This window comes from Myotis yumanensis, unplaced genomic scaffold (assembly GCF_028538775.1).
Source record: "Myotis yumanensis isolate MYYU_CA2020_CCGP unplaced genomic scaffold, mMyoYum1.0.hap1 SCAF_4, whole genome shotgun sequence".
NCBI lineage: Eukaryota > Metazoa > Chordata > Mammalia > Chiroptera > Vespertilionidae > Myotis > Myotis yumanensis.
In genome coordinates this window covers 86,857,438-86,882,403 of record NW_027223755.1, presented here as the reverse complement: position 1 = coordinate 86,882,403, position 24,966 = coordinate 86,857,438, and the positions used below count along the sequence as shown (strand labels likewise).

General features: G+C 41.6%; 1 protein-coding gene across 2 annotated transcripts in view; it reads left to right on the top strand.

The window, feature by feature from the left end:
- The first annotated feature begins 3,477 nt into the window (after window positions 1–3,477).
- Window positions 3,478–24,966, top strand: part of RABGEF1 (RAB guanine nucleotide exchange factor 1) — a 67,616-nt gene continuing 46,127 nt past the window's right edge. For both annotated transcript variants that reach the window (XM_070412855.1, XM_070412853.1), the window contains exon 1: window positions 3,478–3,558. The gene's annotated coding sequence lies outside the window, so the exon portion shown is untranslated. The remainder of the gene's footprint in view (window positions 3,559–24,966) is intronic.

The following is a 24,966-nucleotide window of genomic DNA, read 5'->3' as shown; positions in this document are numbered from 1 at the left end:
GAGGGAAACAATCTCAATATAAGAAAAACATGAAAAACCCACAGCTAACATTATACTCAGTGGTGAAAGATTGAAAGCTTTTCCATTATGATCAGGAACAAGACAAGGATGCCCATTTATGCCAATTCTATTCAACACAGTACTGGAAGTCCTAGCCAGAGCAACCAAGCAAGAAAAAATATAAGGCATCCAAATTAGAAAGGAATGAAATTATCTCTGTTTGAAGATAATATGATATATGCAGAAAACCCTAGGATTCTACATATACAAAATAACCTGTTAGAACTAATAAATGCAGCAAAGTAGCAAGATATGAAGCAACACACAAAAATTAGTTGTGTTTCTATACATGAACAATGAACAATCTGAAAAGGAAACTTAAAAAATAATTCCACTTACAATAGCATTTAAAAGAATAAAATACTTAGGAACTAACATAAGATGAAATATTTGTACACTAAAAACTACCAAACATTTCTTTTAAAAAAGTTTTTTTAATTGATATTTTAGGGAGAGAGGAGAGAGAGAATTGAACCATGACCTCCTGGCTCAAAGGTAAACACTCATCCACTGAGCCATGCAGGCTGGGCCACCCTGCTACCCCTCTTAACCACATTTAATAAAAACCTTCCACCTAGACCCCATCAGCATCTCATTCTCCGAGGTCACCCACTCTCATTTCTTGAGTGCATACTATGGCTTTAATTAATTTACTGTGCATTGCTAAATCTTTCATGCTCTTGAATTCCCTCTTGTTCAGTGATAAAGACCTGGTTTGGTTCCCCCCACATCATAACTAGCCTGGGAACTTTAACTTTTGAGCTTTCCAATCAATGCCTGGATATACATCAAACTTTGAGATAAACCTGATTACCCCCGGAATAAGGAAATAATATCCAGGTATCCAGACTACCTGTCATCTAGAGGATTTCTGTTTCAGACCAATCCAGAGGCTAAGAATGCTTCTGTTGTAGGTGGAGGCAGGAATGGCAACAATTGTCTGACTGGTGGGGTCAGACCAAACCAGGGTTCAGCAACCTCGGTACTTGGGTTCTGGCTAGGAAAGAATTCAGAGCAAGACCCAAACTCTAAGAGAACATTTATAGGGTAAATCACAGAGGTGGAAAAAGTAATTCCTAGAAGAAATGGACTTAGCAAACTTCTGGAGGTAAAGGGCCCTTGGAGCTCGGGAGTGAGGAAGCAATTGGTAACGTGCCTGGGGCCTCGAGGGGGAGTGAGAGAGGGAGGGGGAAGTGGATGAGAAAGGGGAAGGCATGAGCGTGCTCCCGGGAGGGGGAGAGAGTGCACTGGGTCTTCCGTCCTATGGGTTTTTTTGAGTGGAGATTTTAGGGGGGGTCCCAGGGGAAGATCTCATAGAATATTCAGCAGTTTTCCAGGTGTGTCCTTTCAGGGTTGTGGTCTCCCTGATTGATTGGTAGGCACCAGGGTAGGAGGTCATTATTCCATGCAGCTGGTCCTGACGTCAGCCATGGCTAGTTTTGTTGCTTATCTGGGTCTGGAGCTAAAATACAACTTGAGGTCTAGATGTTATCTCTAGGGAGGAAAGGTCAAGGGGTCCAAACCTCGTGACCTGCAATATGCTAGGGGAGGAAAAGTCACCCTGGGGACCAGGGCCCACCCTACGATTGTCCTTTGTTGGGCACCTGGGACTTTCCACCTGGTGACCTTCTGTACCTGGCCCATCATGTTTGCTCTGCTCATGTCTGTCTAACTGCCTACAACACTTCTTCTCATTAATGTGCTTTTTGTTACAAGAACTCTTAGTTTTTCTTTCTTCTGCAAAACACTGGGTTTTGCCTTCCTGTGTTTTCCATTTGCAAGCCCTAAGACCCTTGAATAAATATTTATTTCTAGGCAAAGCCTCCAGACTCTGAGTTCGTTTGACACAGGACAGAGGCAGCTGCTGTTTCCAACTGTTAAAGAGAAAACCAGACCCAATATAACGTCACTTGTGCTGAAAGCCCATAATGTAATTGCAGTTTCAACCTCTCCCAGAAACATAATCTTAATAACCAGTCTGGAATTTCCTGGTCAAGCACCAGTAAGGTAATCTGTCACAAGGTAATCTCTCCATCCCTCATAAAAAGAAGAAGCAATCTTAAAGATAAAAACTCTTCCTGCCCTAGCTGGTTTGGCTCAGTGCATAGAGCGTTGGCCTGCACACTGAAGGGTCCCAGGTTCAATTCTGGAGAAGCACATGCTGGGGTTGCAGGCTCAATCCCCAGTAGGGAGTGTGCAGGAGGCAGCCAATCAATGATTCTCTCCCATCATTGATGTTTCTATCTCTCCATCTCAGATATCAATAAAAATATATTTAAAACCAAAACAAACAAAAACCCTTCCCATTCTCTTCCCCCAAAGAAAAGATGCCCAGGTCCAAAAATAATCCTTTCTTTTCATTAATAGCTCCCTTGCTCCACCCTTCTTCTTATAAAATCCTTTCCTTTTCTACAACCCCTCAAAGCGCCCTTCTAGTCACTAGATGGGATGCTGCCCTATTAATGAGTGACTTAATAAAGCCAAGTAGATCTCCAGATTTTTTTTTTTAACCCTCACCCCAGGGTATGCTTTCATTGATTTCTAGGGAGAGCGAGAGAAACATCCATCTATTGCCTCTCATATGCTCCCTGACTATTAAACCCACAACCTAGGTATGTACCCTGACCAGAAATCGAACCTGTCATCTTTTGGTGAAAGGGAGGATGCTCCAATCAACTGAGCCACTCTGTCACGGCTTGAATTTTGTTTTTTGGTGTTTTTTTTTTAACATTCCTATCGCTTCTGGCCTTTTCAGCTAAGATCAACTGTAACACAACATTCCTGAGATGGGAATCACAAGAACTGGAATCCATCTATGACTCGACCGTTAATACTGTGTGATACTGGATAACTTATTTAACTTTTAATTTCACTTATGCTCAGCTATTAAAAAACGGCTTCTGGATCAACCAATCTCTTTGAGAAACTTTTAAAATCCTAAGGTCCGTGAAGGGATGGGACTCCTTCGTTTTTCAGGCGGCCTCCTAGTCTACGGGTTGGCAACAGTCTTCTGATCCAATGCCTCCTCTCCCGCCTCCTATTCCACGCCCGGGGCCGGGCAGCACCGAAGGGGCAGTCGCCCTCACGCTCTTGCGAGTCGGATCCCAAAAGCAAGGACGGAGGAAAAGACAGAGTAACGCCGGCTTCTCCGCCGGCTCCCGAACGCTCCAGGTCGGCGCTCCAGGCCGCGCCTCCAGGCCGCCGCCCCCCGGAGGCCCTCCGGCTTGCTTGGTACAGCCAGGATGTCACTTACGCCCGGCCTGGCCTCGCCCCACCCAGCGCAGATCCCAGGGGAACTCGCAGGAGCATCCTCCCACCTCGAGTCCTGGGCCCCGGAAGTGACGTCTGTGCGTGCGTGACGCGCGCTCGCGGCGCCGGGGGCGGGGCCTGAGGGAGGGTGGGCCGGTGTGAGGGCGGGTTGTGGACTGGCGGGGCCGGGACCCACTCGAGCGACGCGGGGCGAGCGGCGGTCTCGACGCCGGCGGATCCGCCAACGAGGTACGGAGCTGACGGGAGGGGGCCGAGGACAGCGCTGCTCTCCGCTCCGGGCATTGGGGCGGCGCGCCGTCCGGGCTGGAGCTGCTGGGTCGTTGGTCCGTGCGGTCCACTCGGCCGGGGCCGGTTCGGCGCCTCCCGTCCTCCTCCGTCCCAACCCGGGCCCCGGCAGCGCGGCCCTGGCCGTCCCCCTGAATCCTCTCGGTACTCGGTCTGCCCGTGTCAGGCTCTGGTCGCCAAGTTCTCCACGGCCCAACCCAGCTCCGCCGGGCAGATGCTTATTTCCTGGCCGCCTGCTGCCACCGGTCATCCCCCGGCGGGACGGCTTCCCTCTGGCCGGCGCCCTCCTCACTGTCCGGTCCGCGGAGTCCAGGGGGACACCTGTCGTGGCGGCCCGCCGGGTCCTGTCCTGGGGCCTCGGGCACTTTTCTGGATTGAGAGCGCGGCCCCACCTCGCAGGCTGGCCTTGGCAGGGAGCCGGGCTTCCCGGACCCGCGGCGTTCGTGGGGAGGGAACACGTCCCGGGGCTGGGAGGGCGCTGACGCTGGTGGTGCGGAGCCTTGAAGACTGGTCCTAACTTGGCCCGGCGGTTGAGGACCTGGCTTAGGAGCCGGAGTCCCTGCTCCCACGCCGTCCTGGAGGCGAGCAGGGTGATGCCCATTACGGAAGTTTAGTAGAGAGAGGGAGGGACCCGCCGCTCTGGAGTGTAGGTCACAGACCGCGGGTGGTGCCTCCGGCTGATGACCAGGCCGGCGGTCGGGAAATGTGTCATGGGCGGTGGTGGGCTCTTGTCCTGGAGATCAGATGTGGCAGTTTGCCAGTACGAGTTTACAGCATCACCTGGGAAGTAGTCTTCTCCCCTCCCCTCCCCTCCCCTCCCCTCCCCTCCCCTCCCCTCCCCTCCCCTCCCCTCCCCTCCCCTCCCCTCCCCTCTTTGGAGCTGAAGAGTTGTTTTGGATTTTGAGATTAAAGAAATAATTGTACTGCTTTTCTGTAAACCTAAAACTGCTTAAAGTCTATTAATTAAACTAGTTGTATCAAGAAAGCTTGCAGAGGTACAAGATCTGGTTGTATAATGTTAATTAAGTTACTGGTTCTTATACAGAATAATAAGAAGTGTTCAGGATTTTTACTGACCTTGGAAACAATGATGTTTCTTCTCTCTAGAACTTAGCCAGTTTAGGAGGGAGAGAGGAAGGGGAAGAGAGAAAGAAAGAAAGAGAAAAGATACTTTGAATACAAGGTGGTAAGTGTGAGTTAAGATGGAGCACTCTAAGTGGTTTCCCTCATCCCCAGTGACTGCAGATGTGGAGGGTGGAGAAGGGTATCAGGGATACCTTTCCCGGAGTACCATGAAGAATGAGTAACATTCGGACTGACAAAGTGGTGTGGGAATTTTAGGGGAAGGTGGGAATGTGGGGGTGGAGCAACTAATGGAGAAGAGGCCAATGACTACTTGGAGGTGGTTTTTGAAAAGTAAAAAAGTGCAGGGCAGAAAGGGACAGAGATGCTGGAACGTGGTCTTTTATCTGATGATGACAGAACCAGGGAAGGGATTTAGGGAGGATTATAGTGAGGTTAAAAAGGAGTTTTATGTAGATCTTAACACACAGGCTGCTATATGGTTGATGAGGATTGTGCCCAATAGTGTTTGCTTATGTGCTATCTTTTCTGCTCATTAAATGTTTGCATTGTATATTTATTTACTAACTAGAGGCCTGGTGCCTGAAAATTCATGCACTGGGGGCGGGGGAGGGGGGGGGGGCCCTCAGCCCGGCCTGCCCCCTCTCACAGTCCGGGAGCCCTCAAGGGCGGGAGGCGACCCGGTGATCAGGGGAAGGTGACGCCCAGTCACACCTCTGCTGCTGCCACTGCTGGCAGCACAAGCCTTGGCTGGCCCTGGTTACCTGTGCCTTGGGCAGCCCTGGGCGGCTAGGCAGCTGCCATCCAAGGCTTTCCTGTGCCTCTAGCCGGCCTGGGTGGCTGGGGGGTTGAGGGGACTGGGGGACTCCGGAGGCAGGTGCGTAGCAAGCCATGCGCCTGCTGTAGTTGTGAGCGCCGCCTTCTTTGAGGGTGGGGCAGTCAATTAGCATATTCCCTCCTTATTGGCTGTGGGCGCCACCATCTTTTGCGATGGTGTGAGGGTCAATTAGCATATTCCCTCTTTATTAAATAGGATTATTTCTTTGTGTATGAGTGACTGACCCTGCTAATTTTTAAACTTCTATAAACAGGAATTCTGCTTTTACCTGTTAGCATTCTAATCCAAGTTTGGCATTCACAGATGCTACATGACTACCTGTTAACTTGATGAGAATTCATTGCTTTCTGATATTTTTCAGTGAAAAAAATTCAGTCAGTACTTTATTTTTTTAAAAATGTTCCTTCTAGTACAGCGGTTCTCAACCTGTGGGTCGCTACCCCTTTGGCGGTCAAACAACCCTTTCACAGGGATTGCCTAAGACCATCCTGCATATCAGATATTTACATTACGATTCATAACAGTAGCAACATTACAGTTATGAAGTAGCAACGAAAATAATTTTATGGTTGGGTCACAACATGAGAAACTGTATTTAAAGGGCCAGAAGGTTGAGAACCACTGTTCAAGTACTTAACTTACTTTAATATCTACATACAGAAGAACTAAGATCCTATTTGATTTACTTTGTCAGTCTTTGGCTAGAGACATAGCATTTCAGTCTTGACAGTGTGAGTTTAATTTTTGGCATGTGTGTTTTTATTGGCTGCAAAGTGAACATCGCCGGCAGAGATTACCCATTTCTAAAATGTAGGCAATGCCTGTGTAATAATAACACCTGTCTATTCTGTGACTCAGAATAGAAATGCTATTAAGTAGCTTCTTAACCCATAAATAAAGTCATCACAGTAAAAATAAGTTTCATAATAGAGGTCAAACATTTTGAAAGTCTTATTAAATGCTCATTTCTTTCATAAAGCATTATAGACACTAGAGGCCCAGTGCATGAAATTTGTGCATGGGGGGGTGTCCCCCTCAGCCCAGCCTGCACCTTTTCCAATCCAGGACCCCTTGAGGGATGTCCGACTGCCGATTTAGGCCCGATCCCAGGGATCGGGCCTAAACTGGCAGTTGGGCATCCCTCTCACAATCCTGGACCGCTGGCTCCTAATCGCTTGCCTGCCTGCCTGCCTGGTCGCCCCTAACTGCCCCCCCTCCCCTGCCGGCCTGATCACCCCTCACTAACCCCCTCGCCCCCCCCCGCCAGCCTGGTTGCCTCTTACTGCTCCCCCAGCTGGCCTGGTCACCCCCAACTGCCCCCCCTGCTGGTCTGGTTACCCCCATATGTCCCCCCCTGCCAGCCTGGTCGCCCCACGCAGCCTGCTGCTCAGTCGTTTGGTCATCCCTCACTAAACCCCCAGCCAGCCTGGTTGCCCCACGCAGCCTGCTTGTTTAGTCATTTGGTCGTCCCTCACTAACCCCACCTGCCGGCCTGGTCACCCCACGCAGCCTGCTTGTTCAGTCGTTTGGTCGTCCCTCACTAATGCCCCTGCCAGCCTGGTCGTAGGCAGCCATCTTGTGAGGGTGTGAGGGTTAATTTGCATATCACCTCTTTATTATATAGGACTATTTTATAGGATTATGTTGTTTCATATGACTGAAATATCTTGTTATAATCTAGACTATTGTTGAAAAAAACAGGATAAACAGCAGTTGCCTTATTTTTATCCTACTCAATATTATGTAACTCATATTTTATCTGATATTTGGGTAAATGCAGAAAAGGCTGCATTTATGATGCTGCTTTCAAATTACTCAGTGAGATTCCTGTTTTTGATGAAGTTGTTGTTGGGTTAGAAAGTTGCTGACTAGCCAGTCTAGTCAGTTCCCATTCAGAATAAATACTCTGTAATTTTTATTGTATAGAACATTTTTTTCATGTTTCTGGTAGCCAAAGAACTGTAATTATAATCAATTAATTAGATATATATGTGAGTCAGAAGTTATCAGAATGACAAGTATGAGTTCATGAATGGGGAAATTTTTACACACTAAGAGAGTCTTTTTGTTGTTGATTCTCATCTGAGCTTATATTTCCTATTGATTTTTAGAGAGAGTGGAAGAGAAGGGGAAGAAAAAGAGAGGGGTGGGAGGAGAGAGAGGAGAGAGAGAGAGAGAGAGAGACATTCATGTGAGAGAGATACATCAATTGATTGCCTCCTGCATACCCTGACTGGGAACAAGGAACCTGCAATCCAGGTATGTGCCCTTGACCGGGAATTTGAACTCATGATTCTTTGAGGCCAGTGCTTTACCACTGAGCCACACCAGCCAGGGCCACATTAAGAAAGTCTTAATTTTTTTTATTTTCCTTAAATGACAGCAAGGAGATTGCTGACATCTCTGAAGCAGGCACTTAGCCAGAGCCTTTAGGCCTCGAAATTCTGTGCTGTCTCACATTAAGGATGGTTGGCAGCATCCTCTATGCTAGGCACAGGGCAACTCAAGAGTTATAAAAAAATCTTGTGAATCATTTCTGAAGCAAGTCTAGTCAGTTCCCATTCAGAATAAATACTCAGTTGTAATTACATTTATGGGGATTTGGTCTGTATTTGCTTGCTCTTTAATATATATATATATATATATATATATATATATATATTTATCTATCTATCTATCTATATATATACATATATATAATTTTTTCTTCTTCTTTTTTTACTGATTTCAGAGAGGAAGGGAGAGAGGGAGAGGTAGAAACATCAATGATCGAGCATGGAACCCGGGCATGTGCCTTGACTAGGAATCAAACTGTGACCTCCTAGTTCATAGGTCGGTGCTCAACCACTGAGCCACGCTGGCTGAGCGAATTGTTCTGTATTTTTAAAGTACAAAAATGACCTTGGGGGATTTTTACACAGGGATATATTTATAATTTTTTGTGTGCCCCGAAGTTAAAAATACATAATGAAAGTGTTTTATTTTTATATTTCCTCTGTTGTTAGAATTTCCTAATTTTAGATATAATATTTGCTAAAACATTTTTCTTTTGGAGCACAAAAAAGGTAATGCCTTTAGAAATTGAATTTATAAAATGTTTGTTAATGGAAGAGAATATTTTTATTGTTTTTTAAGTGGAGCATATTTACTTATCTCCCATCTTGTTCCAGAATGGACTCATAATGACTTATAAAGATACACACAACATATTGTTGGTAACATACAAAAATCAGGGGTGATGAAATCAGGACTAAGGGAGAAAACTTAAGATGGAAACAGGAATAAGATAGGAACACAAACTATATGGCCTAAACTCATAAGTATTTGTTAGAGGATCACAAATTTAATGCTGCTTTTTAGTAGCCAGTTCAGAGAGAAATACAGAGTGGAGCAAAAGTAGGTTTACAATTGTGAGTAAGCAAAACACAGTTTATTTGTGTATTGTTACATATTATTTTTCATATGGACAACTGTAAACCTACGTTGGCCTGACCCTGCATAATCAGTTATGGTTCAGTGACCATAAGAGGAAAAAAAACAATTTCTTCCTTAGCATTCCCAAAGGCACCTATTGAGAATTTCAACTACATCCTAAGCTAAATACAGCATGCATCTCAAAGGACTATGCTGTGTTTTACTTTGTTTTTTATTTTTTAATTAAAATTTTTTTTATTACTTTGTTTTTTAGTAAAATTCCTCATGTCTCCTTGTGTAGGTTGATGACATAACCTCAAAACACAATTCAGTAAAAGCAGTTTCAGAGCTGGCAAAATAATGTGATCTAAGTACTTATATCTCTAGACTGATTTAATTTAAGAACCTATTTTAGATTATCTAGATAAGTAGATGGGGATCAAACATTCCTCAGGTTACCTTCCATAAATATCTTGTTTCTCAATGGAGCTTTTGTTAAGAATTTATCAGCAGTGGGGTTAGAGTTTGTGCTTCCTGACAAGGTTTTTGAATACATCTATGTTTTATGCTGTTGGTTAATCACAGAGCCATATTTTTAGCAGGCATGCTTTATCATGGGGGTAGGGGAGGTATGAAAATGGAGGAGTCTGACAAGGACAGATATTGAAATGAAAATCACTTAACCTCCACACAGAGATGGGCTGAGGGGAATTCCATACAGCAGACCCAATGTTCATTTCTGGAAGTAGGTTTGGGGTGTTAGCCCTGGCACAGACAGCATTGACTTCAAAAGTCCTGGCATATAATTTATTTTTAAGAAGGAAACAGATCCATTCATCATAGATGGAGTGTCCAGTAGATTAATATATCTGTATTTTACATCGGCTAAAAAGTTGCTCTTTTCAGTAATAATAGTTCAAATTTATCCCGTGCTAGCATGAGCCCAGCACCGTGCTAATAAAAAACTCTTTACATGCATTATCTTGCTCCTCTCCCCTCCTTCCTTCTTAAAAGAAAAATATAAACAAATGTGATTCATAGCAGTAATTTGTTCAAGGTCATAAAGAGATGATAGATATTTAAACTCAGGCAGTCTGACTGACTCAATGGTCTGCGCCTATCTATGACTTTACTACCTGAGGTGGACTAGCCTGGGCCTACACCATGGGGCTGGACCCATACGGTAAATAGAAGTAAACACATTGGCAAGTGTCAGAACCCACCATTACAAAAGGGCCTTGAATGGTTCTGGATCTCCCCATCCAGAAAATGGTCTGGGAGCTACAAGTTCAGGGCATTTGGCCATGGTTTGTAAAGATGAAGAAAAAAAATGTACCTTCCAGGCATCCATCAGGACTGGAGAAGTGGGAATATTTATGTACTTGTTTGCATCTAAAATGCATATATTTTTTCTTTCTATTTGCTATAAATTTGTCTCACGAGATTAGGAAAACCACAATGATAGTGTGCCATTCTGGAAAAAGGTTTGTATTTATATATTAGAGTAAAATTTTAGCTGGTGATCTCACTGCTATGATTTGATATGAATTTTAAGTTATCTTTGTGTTTTATTAGGAATTCTATTGTATTAGAGTTGTACAGATAAGTAAACCATTATTTATTGTGAATTTTTATATGAGACTATTCCAGGTAATCCCAGATCACTTTATTTTGAAGTATTACAGTTCCTACAGAGTAGAGAACACCCCTATGCATCCTTAATCAGTAAACAATGGGTGGAACTGTCCTTGCCTAAATATAGTTATGTAACATAGCGGTTCCTTAATTGCATTTCCATAGAGCTTTTGACATTGTTTCTTAAATGTGTTCTTGAAAAAAAATTGGGCTAGTGACCAAAGTTTTGAATAGGATATTATAAGAAGATGCAAATTAAAAAATATGAAAACATGTCCTAGCTAGTTTGGCTCAGTGAATGGAATATTGGCCTGTGGAATGAAAGGTCCAGGGTTTGATTCTGGTCAAGGGTATGTCCCTTGGTTGCAGACTCAATCTCTGGCCCTGGTGGGGGGGAGGGCATGTGGATGGCAACCAATCGATGTGTCTCTCATATCAGTGTTTCTCGCCTAGCCAGCATTGCTCCGTGGTTGAGCCTCGAGGTCACGTTCGATTCCGGGTCAGGGTATATGCCTGGATTGCGTGCTGGATCCCTGGTGTGGAGCATGTAGGAGGCAGCCAATCAACGATTCTCTCTCATCATTGATGTTTCTATCTCTCTCTCCCTCTCTCTTTCTCTCTGAAATCAATAAAAATATTTTAAAAAATGTTTCTCTCTCTCTTCCTCCCTTCCACTCTCTCTAAAAAATCAATGGAAAAATATCCTTGGGTGAGGATTAACAACAACAAAACAAAAAACTGTTGGCTGATGAAATAAAATGTCAAAAGTCTATTATAATTAGTGTCTGAGGAGGTAATGTGCTTGGTATCTATTTAGCAGATTATATTATATTTTTACTTATATAAATTAACCATTTCAGTTGGGATTGTAGTGTGCTAAGTGTGTAGGTTTTATTTGTGTAGGGTTTCAAGTGTTATATAGTCATGAATGGATACATCTTAAATATTATTTATGGAAAATAAGCAGATGGCAGTGTTTTCATACCTATATGCTAACTTCTGTAAGTATTGTGATAGCTGTACTTATTAAATGCTATAGGAATCAGAGAATTACTATTCTGTCGGTGGGAAAAGGGGAATCAGATGTTACTTGAATAAGGTGGGATTTGGAGGTGGACAAACAGAAGGGTATTCTAGGCTTGTTCATAAATTAGACAACCATGTAATTTATTATCCAAAGCAGATTGCTTTTGGGAATCAATGGCAAAGGGGTTCCAGGACAATAGGCTTATGCCAGGACTGTCCTTACTAACTGGTATATATGGTTACCCCACTTACAAAGAGCAGGTGATGCCTGAAGCCACAGTTCTTTGTCAGCTTGTGGAAAACTAATTTATTTTAATTGTTTATAGAGTTTACACCAATTCTTACTGGATGGTTTATTAGTTTCCCAGGGATGCTATAACATATTACCACAAACTGGGTAGCTTAAAACAACAGAATTTTATTCTTTCACAGTCTGGAGGCTAGAACTCTGAAATCAACGTGTCAGCAGAGCCACGTTGTCGAAGGCCCCAAGGAAGATGATAGGGGCAGTCGTAGGAATTCCTTGGCTTGCAGCTGCATCACATGGCCTTTGTGTGTCTCTCTCAGAGCCTTGGCCCAGTCAATCCCAGTCATTGGGTTTAGGGCCCACCCTAATCCAGTATAACCTCATTTTAACTAATTACGTCTGCAGAGATCCTATTTCCAAATCAGGCCACATTCACAGTGTTCGGGTTCAATCTATTTTTGGGGGGAGAGACAATTCAACCTACAACATGGGATGGTGTTAGCAGCCTTTGAAAGTTTCTGCAGTTTAATTGGATTAAAATTTTGTTAAACACAAGGCACCTCTCAAAAACCTAAAACATAATGCAAATATTTATTTGAGCTATCTAACAAGTCTGAATAAATATATGTTCAAGCCAGGCTTCTGCTTTTTGTTTTTCCTGTCTCAGAGAGATGTGTGTCACTTTGTCCAGCCACAGCAATTGGCTAAGGATGAAATGGCTGTAGCAAAGCTAAAACTAAGATGTAACTTAAAAAAAAAAATTGTTGAAACCACTTTATATATTGCAGTTTGTTGTTACTTTAAGTGGAGTCAGAAGATAATTTTTGGTCATAAAATTATTGAATAAATTGACCAGTTGGGGGATTGGCAGTGCTTCTGTGGAAGAAGGGTAGCACATGGTTGACGTAGACTAATGCAGCCAGGTTATTTTGCATGTAATTTTGAGTTATTAGCCTGAAATATGGCATGCTCAGATTAGAGTTACGATTTCACTTAATTTGAAGACAAGAGTTTGATTTAGAACAATAGAAAATTGTTGTCTAGAACTCATTCCTTAAGAATGCTGCTCAGCTGGTTCAGCTCATTCCAGCAGTTATAAACTCTACATTCTATTCCAAGGTTTCATTATCCGTTGGAATTATTTGGACAGTCTAGTGTTTGGATACTTTGTTTTGTTATATTTAAAATTGGAACTTTGCCATTGATATTCTGCATGAGGTTTACCTTCATTTGCAATGTATTAAATGATATGAAAGTTGGTGAAACTTGGGTACAGATTTGAAACACTTTTTTTTTTTTTTAATCCTCACCTGAGGATCTGGCTATTGACTTTAGAGAGAGAGAGAGAGAGAGAAACATAGATGTGAGAGAGAAACATCGATTGGTTGCCTCCGATACAAACCCCAACCAACTGGGGGTCAAACCTGCAACCTAGGTATGTGCCCTGACCAGGGATCAAACCCGAGACCTTTCAGTGTACAAGATTATGGTCCAACCAAGCTACACTGGCCACAGCTGAAACACTAAGTGTTTGATTCAAACTGTGGTGTCTTCATAACATAAAGTTAAGGACTAAAAGAGCACCTATAAAAAGGAAAAAAGATGACACAGAAAAATGAGCAAAGAACATGAAGAGTGTTAAGTTCTTCAAGGAAAATATACTAATGGCCGATAAATATCCATAAAGAAGATTAGCCTTCTTAAGGAAATGCATATTAAAACAATAAATGATATATATATATATATATTTTTTGCCTTTCAGATTGGCAAAAATTAAAGGTTAATCCAGTGTTTATGACTTTGTGGAAAAGTAGATTCTTTCATACACTGTAGGGTGGGAATGTAAATAGATATAATCTTTTTGTGAGGCCAGTTTGGTAGTATATATCAAAATTTAAAATGCACAAACCACCGTGGCCAGTGTGGCTCAGTTGGTTGAGCATCGCCCCATGCCCTGAAAGGTCCCTGGTTTGATTCCTGGTCAAGGCACATGCCCAGGTTGCCAGTTCAGTTCCCAGTCAGGTTGCATATAGGAGGCAACTAGTCCCTGCTTCTCACTCACATGGATGTTTCTCTCCATTCCTCTCTCCCTAAAATCAATTAAAAAATAAAGTAAAATAAAATGCACAAACTCTTTGACATTTCATTTCTGTTTCTAGGAAGCTATTTCCATTTTGTGAATGGTCTGCTCATATCTTTATCCTGTATTCAGAGATTTAAAAATCATCATTATTAACATAATTTCTAAGTATGATAAAATTCTTCATTGTCCAATTGAAATATTTTGTTAGTCTCTTACTTGCTTTTTAAAAAAATATGTTTTTATTGATCTTAGAGAGAGGGGGGAAGGGAGAGGGAGAGAGAGAGAAATAAATGAGAGAAACATCATCAATCCGCTGTCTCTTACACAACCCCCTACTGGGGACCCAGCCCACAGCCTGGGCATGTGCCCTGACCTAGAATCAAACTGGTGACCTCTTGGTGCATGGGACGGCGCTCAATTCACTTAGCCACATGGCTGAGCTTGTTTTTCTATTTTGGGTCTAAGTGGGACCTTTTAAAAGCTAGATAGAAGTTTCAATTTATGTGTTCAAATCTGTTTTCTTTCTGATTTCTACTTTAGCATGTAAGCTTAGATAGACCTCTCCTCTTTAGAAGTTGCATGGCCCAGCTGTCGTGGCTTAGTGGTTGAGTGTTGACCTATGAACCAGGAGGTCATGGTTCAATTCCTGTCAGGGCACATGCTTGGGTTGCAGGCTCAGGTTGCAGGCTCGATCCCCAGTGTGGGGCTTGCAGGACACGACCAATCAATGATTCTCTCTCATCATTGACGTTTCTCTCTCTCTCTCTCTCTCTCTCTCTCTCTCTCTCTCTCTCTCCCTTCCTCTCTGAAGTCAATTTAAAAAGTTGCATAAATACTTGATTTTAGTTTTTTCTATTTTTTCATTTGTCTTTAAAAATTTTAACTCTTTAAGATACCTGTAATTAATTTGGGGGCTACCAGATTATTGGCCAAGTTATTCCAACACAGTTTATTGAAAATTCTCCCCTTCTCCTCCTTTCTCTAATATTAAATTATTTTGTATATTATGTTAGCATTTGTATTTTGTATATTATGTTAGCATTTGAGTCAGTTTGTTGTATAGTAATTTACGAGTTTTGTTGCTAAGTTTGCAGTATTTTTTTATATATATTTGTTTTATTAATTTTTACAGAGAGGAAGGGAGAGGGATAGAGAGTTAGAAACATTGATGAGAGAGAAACATCAATTGGCTGCCTCCAGCACAACCCCTACTGGGGATTGAGCCTGCAATCAATGTACATGCCCTTGACCGGAATCGAACCCAGGACCCTTCAGTCTGAGGGCCGGCGCTCTATCCACTGAACCAAACCGGCTAGGGCTCGAAGTACTTTTTAAAATATATTTTTATTGATTTCAGAGAGGATAGGAGGGGGCGACAGAAACATCAGTGATGACAAAGAATCATTGATGGGCTGCCTCCTGCATGCCCCCTACTGGGGATCGAGCCTGAAATCCAGGCAGATGCCCTGACAGGAAATTGAATCTTGACCTCCTGGTTCATAGGTCTACATTCAACCATGTAGCCACACTGGCCAGGCTAAGTTCACAGCATTTTAACTACAATAGTTTGAAGAAAATTCAAATCAATAAGTTAAATTAATTTAGAAAAAAATTTAAAAATCTTGCCGATGAGATGTGGAATAATTTTGTCAAGTTCAAAAAAGTCTTTTGGATTTTTGTTGTCATTTCCAATAAACAGAAATTTTGAAGCATGTATCATTTTTAGAATATTTAATTTTCTCATTCTGTATCCTAGTGTATGCCTTACCAACTATTTAAACCTTCTTTATATCTCAGTTTTGTGTAGCTCACATAATTTTTTTATTAAAATACTTCCTGGGTGTTTTTACATTTTGATATTATTGTGAATGAGACCTCTTTATATTTTCCTAATTTTTTCACTTTCCTAATTTGTTAGGCTATTATGAGTTTTGTAAATTTAATATACACATATTTAGCTTGTTTCACATAAACATGAATTCTTTTGTGAAACTTTAAAATGAATTAATTCTTCAGTGTTCATAGTGTTTTAATTTCTTTAGGCATGATATAGAGTTATGTCTTTCGTACTAGACAGTAAGCGCCATGGAGATCTTTTTGTTTATTTTTCCATTTTCCATGTGTCTTTGTTTTTAATTTAAATTCTTTATTGTTGAAAATATTACATATGTCTCCTTTTTCCCCCATTGACCTCTCCCTGACCGCTCCTGCCCCCCAGCACATGCCCTCATTCCCCTACTGTCTGTGTCCATTGGTTATGCTTATATGCATGCATACGAGTCCTTTGGTTGATCTCTTAACCTTGCCCCCACCCACCCCCACTTTCCCTCTGAGGTTTGACATTCTGTTTGATGGATCTATTTTTGTTCATTAGTTTATGTTGTTTATTATATTTCACAAATGAGTGAGATCATGTGATATTTATCTTTCTCCAACTGGCTTATTTTGCTTAGCATAATGCTCTCCAGGTCCATCCATGCTGTTGCAAATGGTAAGAGTTCTTTCTTACAGCAGTATAGTATTCCATTGTGTAGAAGTACCACAGTTTTTTAATCCATTCGTCTGCTGATGGGCACTTAGGCTGTTTCCAAATCTTAGCTATTGTAAATTGTGCTTCTATGAACATAGGGGTGCATATATTCTTTCTGATGGGTGTTTCTGATTTCTTGGGATATATTCCTAGAAGTGGGATTACTGGGTCAAATAGGAGTTCCCTTTTTAATTGTTTGAGGAAATTCCATACTGTTTTCCACAGTGGCTGCATCAGTCTGCATTCCCACCAGCATTGTGCAAGGTTCCTTTTTCTCCACATCCTTGCCAGCACTTGTTGTTTGTTGATTTGTTGATGATAGCCATCCTGACAGGTGTGAGATGGTATCTCATTGTCATTTTTACTTGCATCTCTTGGATGATTAGTGACTTTGAGCATCTATAATAATAAAAGTGTAATATGCTAATTAGACCAGACGTCCTTCCAGACAACCTTCCGGACGAAGCTGGGGTTGTGAGGGAATCTCGGGTCCCAGGTGCCTACCGGCAGCCAGAGGGAAGCCCAGGTCCTGGGTGCTGGAGGGAAGCCTGGGTCCCAGGTGCCAGAGGGAAGCTGGTTCCAGCAGCCAGGGGAAGGAAGGCCTACTCTTGCATGAATTTCGTGCATCGAGCCTCTAGTTTTTTCATATGTCTCTTGGCCTTCTGTATGTCCACTTTTGAAAAGTGTCTATTTAGGTCCTTTGCCCATTTTTTGATTAGATAATTTATCTTCCTTTTGTTTATGAGTTCTCTTATGTCTTTCATACTAGACAGTAAGGGCCATGGAGATTTAAACTGTTTTTACTTATACTAGTATTTGTTCCCAAGTGCCTCTCATATAGTGTAAATCAGTATAAAAATATTTGTTGAATAGATGAGTGACAAGTAGGGAAAGTACTACAAGAATATAATGACTGTCTCTGGGTGATGTTTTTATTTTCTTTCTACTTTATTATCTACTTGTCTTTATAGCTCCCGTTTTTCAGAGAATAAACATCTATATGTACACTGAGTGGCCAGATTATTGTGAGTACAATTATTGAGTACTCAAATCCACAAGATGGTATCCTCCCCTCCCCCCCCCACCCCCCCACCCCGCCTTTTTTTTTTAATGAGGTGAAGAATCTGGTTTGCATGCAGAGCTGTAAGGAAGAACACACAGCTCTAGGCTTTGTATTCCTCTGGCTCTTTTTAGTGTACTTCAGCCCACATTAAATCCTAGCCCTGGCACAGAATTTACAGGAATTTCAACTGTCTCAAACATTGTTTTACTCTGTCCTCCTTAATGTGAGTGGGCCAGTTGAATGATGCATTCTTTATGCCCAGGTTGCTCAATAAAAGCCTACTTCTTGGAGTGCAGTGCTCAAACGGGAACTGGGTGTGTTTGTTCTAATCTTTCTCCTGGCTGCAGTGGTGACAGTATCTTGCCTCTGGCATAGGTCTTTTCTGCCTAGGAAAAACAGAATTGAGTCTCAACATTAATCTCCCATATTTCTCCCTAACTGAAAAGTATACTCTGTCTATGTAGCTCTGGTGCCTAATCTGTATATGCGGACTGTGCCTGCTGTGCACCACTGAAACAGAGCTATCATTACCACTACATAGCCTTTCAAATCATAACATGTACTTTTGGTGGTTCACTTGCTTGCTTTGTTTTCCATACTGAGAAACAGAAATGATCTTATGGTATGTTTAACTGTCAATACACATTGGTTCAATTATAGGTGTTTATTTTTTAAATTTTATTGGAATTTTTAAAAACTTTAATTTGAAATTACAGATTAACAGGAAGTTGCAAAGGAAGTACAGAGAGGTGCTGTGTACTCTTCATCCAGTTTCCCCTCAATGGTTACATCACACGTAACTATTGTGCAATACCAAAACCAAGAAATTGACATCTATACAATGTGTGTGTATAGTTTTGTCATTTTATCACTTGTCTAGATTCCTGTAACCACCACCACAGTTAAGATCCAGAACCATTCTATTACCAGTAGGGCCTCCCTCATGCCACCCCTTTATAATCACACCCTGTGTCAGTAGTCCCCAAGACTTTCTCAGGTTTGGTAATTTGCTAGAAGTACTCCTGGCTATTTTTGTTATAGTGAAATGGTACAAAAAATGATCAATACAGGAAAATGGTAGAATTAGCAGAGTTTGGAGGATACCAGGTATGAAATTCTAGGAGTCTTCTCCCAGTGGAGCTGTACAGGGTACATTTAATCCTCCAGCAACAAACTGTAGCAACACGTGCGATGTGTTTTTGTTAGGGAAACTGACTTAAACTAGGATTCCAGGTTTTTTATTGGAGGCTGGTCACATAGGCACAAGTGCCTTCATGATCGACTATAGTTGCTGTAACTTCGGCCCCAGAGGAAAGCAGGTGTTCTCCATACATTACACTGTTTGCATAGACTGTCTAGACAAGTTGGCACAGTGTGGTTCAAGGCTCCAAGCATAAAACACCCTTATCAGTTAGTACATAAGGACACTCTAACACCTCAGTGTCTAGGATCCGGCCAAGGGCCAATCACACAAGCATGCCCTTCTGAGAATGTACATGATCTGAGCAACTCAGTTCTGCTTAGCTACTTCTTTCCTGCACACCTTTCCTTACCCTCCCTTGTTAGAAACAGATCGGATATGGAGAAACTGTGCTGGGCCTAAGGTAGGTTGGGGTAGCTACTACTTTAGATAGAGTGGCCAGGGAAGGCCTTTCTGAAAGTGTGACATGAAAGCTGAGACCTAAATGATGAGAGAGAATCACCATATGAACGGCTAATAGCACAGCATTCTAGGCATTACAACACCTGTGCAAAGGTGACAGAAATGTAAAGGAGGCCTATAACAGTTTTCTGTTGTTGCCATAACAAATTACCACAAACTTATTAGCAGCTTAAAACACCACCCATTTGCTATCTCAAAGTTCTGTAAATCAGAACTCCTAGCCAGCTCAGTTAGATACTCTGAAGGATCTCTGGAGGTCAAAATTAAGGTATAAGCCAGCCTGGACTTTTATCTGGAGGCTATGGGGAGAATCTGCTTCTAGACATACTCATGTTGGCAGAATTGAGTTCCAAGTGATCATAGGACTGAATTCTTCATTTCTTTGCTGACTGTCAGCCAGAGGTCATTCTCAGCTTCTAGAAGCCACCCACATTCCTTGGCTTATGGTTTCTTCACCTTCAAAGCCAATCGTAGTTCACTGGAGTCCCATTATGCCCTCCTCTTCTGATTTTTATTTTAAAAACAATTTTATTGGGGTATAATTCACCCATTTAAACAACACAATTCAATAGCAGTCATCACTATGACCAATTGTAGAACATTTTCATCACCTCAAAAAGAATTCCAGACACTTTAACTATTTCCTTTACTCCCATCCTCTCCCCTTCAATCCTAAGCAACCACTAATCTACTTCTGTCTTTGTAGATTTCCCTGTTCTGGACGTTCATATGAATGGGATCATATGATATATGGGCTTTTATGACTAGCTTCTTTCACTTAGCATCATGTTTTCAAGGTTAATTGTGGCATGTATCGGTACTTAATTCCTCTTTATGACTGAGTAATAACTATATTGCATTTTGTTATTCCATTCATCAGTTGATGGACATTTGGGTTGTTTCCACCTTTTGGCTATTACAGATAATGCTGCTATAAACATTTATGTACAGCTTTCTGTGTGGACATAAGTTTTTGTTTCGCTTGGGTAAATACAGTACCTTGAAGTGGAATTGCTGGGTCATATGGTGACTCTGTTCAATGGTTTGAGGAACTCTCAGATGGTTTCCAAAAGTGGCTGCACCATTTTACATTCCGACCTGCAGTGAATGGGGTTTTCATTTTTTCACATCCTTATTAACACTTATTATTATCTGACTTTGTTATCCACTGGGTGTGAAGTGGTAGCTCATGGTTTTGACTTACATTTCCCTGATGATCAATGAAGTCAAACATGTTTTCTTGCGTGCTTATTGACCATTTGTATATCTTCCTTGAGGAAGTGTCTATTCAGATCTTTTAGCCATTAAAAAATCATGTTATTTATCTTTTAAAATTGAGGTATAACAGTTCTTTATATTATATTTCTGTGCATAAGTTCTTAATCAAATATATGATTTGCAAATATTTTCTCCCATACTGTGGGTTATTTTTTTACTTTTTAAAAAACTTTTTAAATTTAATTTATTGGAGTGACATTAATAAAATTATATAGGTATTTCGGTTGTACAATTCTATAATACATCATCTGTATATTGTATTGTGTATTCACCACCCCAACTCAAGTCTCCTTCTATCACCCGTTATCTTCCCTTTACCCTCTTCTACCTCCCCCTACTCCCCCTTTGCTCTGGTAATCACCAAACTGTTATCTGTCTTCACTTTCTTGATGCGGTCCTTCGAAGCACAGAAGCTTTAGTTCTGATGAAGTACAATTTATTTGACTTTTGTTGCTCTTGTTTTTGGTGTCATATGTAAGTATCCTATTCTGGGAGTTTTTATTGTTTTAGCTTTTGCATTTAGGCTTTTGATCCATTTTGAGTTAATTTTTGTATAGTGTGTGAGGTTAGGGTCTGACTTAATTCTTTTGCATGTGGCTATTCAGTTATCCCAGGGCCATTTGTTGAAAAGATTTTTCCTTTTTCATTGAATAGTCTTGGCACCCTTGTGGTGACCATAAATATGTGGGTTTATTTCTGCTCTCATAATTCTATTTTATTGACCCATATGTCTATTTTTATACTAATACCACACTGTTTTGGTTATCATGGTTTTGTGGTAAGTTTTGAAGTTGGAGAAGTATGAGTCCTACATTCTTTTTTAAGATTGTTTTGCTTATTCTTGGTTCCTGTCCTCTTTTGCATTTAGAGTTCATGTGCTTATATTGTGCCCACGTGGATAATCCAGGGTAATCTCCCTATTTTTAAAAAGTATTTTTTATTGATTTTAGAGAGGAAGGTAGACAGAGAGAGAGAGAGAGAGAGAGATAGAAATATCAATGATGAGAGAGAATCATCGATTGGCTGCCTCCCGCACTCCCCTCACTGGAGGTCAAACCTGGGACCCCTTAGTCTGCAGGCCCATGCTCTATCTACTGAGCCAAACTGGCCAGGGCTAATCGCCCTATTTTAAAGTCAGCTGATTAGTAAACATAATTATCGGCAGTCCTTTTTTTTTTTGCCATGTAAGGTAACATAATCACAGGTGAAATATCAGAGATCAAAGGTCATGGGACTTAGATTTGTGAAAAGATTGAGAATAGTAGGAGCAGAAGTTGGACAGAGAGATATAAATGAAAGTTGTAGAAATATTAATTTGTCTGAAGTCACATTTCTAATAAGTGGCAGGGCTGAGATTTGAATGCAGATATGACTGATCGTTATGATCTTATGACCACACCAAATTGGTCTTTATAGACTCATAGCAACTATTATTGTTTTTATCTTAATACCTATTGAGCTCTTAGTATATAGTAAGCAGACTTCATAGAAATCCTGTTATATTTTTCTAGCTCTAGAATAGTACCTGGACAAGTCTTTGGGTACAGATAAATAGACTGTATTGGAACAAGTGTAAAAAAAAAAAAAAAAAGAACAGTGGGGATCAGGATTGTGTCTCAGAATCTGAGGGTAGGCAGGCAACTGAACCTTAGGAATGGACTGAAACTGAGAAATGGAAACGTTTCAGGAACTAGAGCAGTGGTTCTCAACCTTCTGGCCCTTTAAATACAGTTTCTCATGTTGTGACCCAACCATAAAATTATTTTCGTTGCTACTTCATAACTGTAATGTTGCTACTGTTATGAATTGTAATGTAAATATCTGATATGCAGGATGGTCTTAGGCGACCCTTGTGAAAGGGTGGTTCGACCGCCAAAGGGGTCGCGACCCACAGGTTGAGAACCGCTGACCTAGAGAGTCTTTTTCTTCTGCTACTTTTCTCTGCTTCTTGGTGTGTATCTGTTTCACTCTGCAGACCTGTTATCCTGTTACTCAGGTCACCTGATGGAAGATGGTCATGCCACACTTAATCATTCAAGAGAGCCCAGATTAGTCTCATTTCCAAAACTTTTGTTTGGGTCATATGTCCATCTCTGGTTCAATCAGCTGTGGCCCCGATGTGGCAGGCATACAGACATGGCTGCTGGCAGACTACCTTTGTGGATTGGGGTAACAGTTCTCAAGAAAAGGAAGGTTGCTGGCACATGTGTTAGCCCTTTGCACTCCGAACCATTCTGGACATTGGCTACCAGCTACTCGACGCTACTTTGCGGCGGAAACGTGCATTTACAAACCCTCGTATTATTTAGTATAATTTTGGAACCAAGTAACGTATTATAATGATATTGGACTTATATGAATTGGGTGACATCGAGGAATGTATATTTGCAAAAAAAACAATATTTTATTGTTTATAATTTTGTACAGTATGATAAGTTTTGTAACACTCCCCAATATGCATTGCAGCCTGATTAGTGCATGTTTGACAGTAATAAGTGGTTTGACGCCTGCCACCAGGTGTTTTCCTGTTAGAACACACAATGCAGTCCCGTTTTCTTTGTCTCACATTCGGGAATATGTAGTTTATTGTTTAATCCGACACAAAACCCGCTGACATTTTTTGTATATATCTTAGTAATTTTACGAGATTTTGATTTAATTTCTTGTGCCATTTCAAGATAAAACTTCAGGGAAACATGCATGTCTCAAAAAGTTGTGTTGAAATAACTCAATTCCCCATAATCACTAATAAACTGCAATGTCCCCTGAGAGGGGACATCCGAGTGATATGCTAGAATTCCGATGTCCCCTGAGAGGGGACAGCGGAGTGCAAAGGGTTAATTTTAGCGTTGCCCGCGGACTGAAGGATCCTGGGTTCGATTCTGGTCAAGGGCACGTACCTTGGTTGCAGGTCCCCAGCCCTGGTTGGGTGCATGCAGGAGGCAACCAATTGATGTGTCTCTCTCACATCAGTGTTTCTCTCTGTCTCTCCCTCTCCCTTCCACTCTCTCTAAAAATCAGTGGAAAAATATCCTCAGGTGAGGATTAAAAAAATTTTTTTCTTAGTGACACAGACCTGTGCTATAATATTTGTAGTATAAAAATTAAAAAACTTACTGAATTGATATAAGGAAAAATGGATATTTCATTTTGCCCATTCCTCTTAGAATTGAAGAAAGGGACCACAGGATGATAATGGTGAAAGATTAGCTTAAACTCTCAAAATAGTTTGATGGAAATTGGGATTAGTATACATATAGGCTCTAGTGATGTCCCTGCCACTTTCTACCTTTTAAAAAAAATATATTTTTTTTATTGATTTCAGAGAGGAAAGGAGAGGAAGAGAGAGACAGAAACACCAATGATGAGGGAGTCATTGATCGGCTGCCTCCTGCATGCCCCACATTGGGGATCGAGTCCACAACCCGGGCATGTGCCCTGACCGGGAATCGAATCGTAGCCTCCTGGTCCATAGGTCGATGCTCAACCACTGAGCCACACTGGCCAGGCACTACCTTTTTGATTGAACAGGTCATAAACTTCTCAGTCTCGATGTCTTCATCTTTATTGTAAAAGGAGAGAACCTAGGGAACAAAAAGTCTTTAAAGTTTCTTCAATTTAACATTCTAGACTCTGGGTAGATTTAGTTCTTCCTCTCTACCTCAACCTCATCTACTAAATAAGTATGTTAAATCTAAATGCTGTCCTTGGAGGGCTTTAATATTGTAGAGACAGTAAAGAGTTTTTATAAACTTGCAAGTCTCTCTGCCATGTCTCATTAGTTAATTGTTACAGATCCCACCTGCAAAGTGTTTTGCCACCACTCCCCTTTCCATTCCCACTGCATTGCCTTCTTATTGTAGTTGTCTGTTGATCACTATCCCTGTCTCCTGCACTTTTCCTCCAATCCAACCTAGAAATTGCCTCTCAAAAAAAAATTTTTTTAATCCTCACCCGAGGATATTTTTTCCATTGATTTTCAGAGATGGTGGAAGGGAGAGAGGGAGGGAGGGAGAGAGAGAGAGAAAGAAACAGAGAGAAACATCAGCATGAAAGAGGGACATTGATTGGTTGCCTCCTGTACGTCCCCAACTGGGGCCCAGGATTGAGCCTGAAACCAAAGTGTGTGCTCTTGACTGGCATTAAACCCGAGACCTTTCACTTTGCCGGCTGACGTTTTAACCATTGAGCAAACTGGCTGGGGCTCAAGTTTTTGTTTTTAATTATACAGTAAAATTGAGTTTTTGAGGGGTGTATAGTTTTTATTGACAGTATTATGGATGTCTCCAATTTTCTCCCTTTTTGCTTCCCTTCATCAATCCCTACCCCACCCCAGACCTTTCCCATTCTATTGTCTGTGTCCATGGATTATGCATATCCTATATAATAAAAGCCTAATATGCTAAGTGTCTGACTGTTCGACCAGTCACTATGACCCACACTGACCACCAGGGGGCAGATGCTCAACGCAGGAGCTGCCCCCAGGTGGTC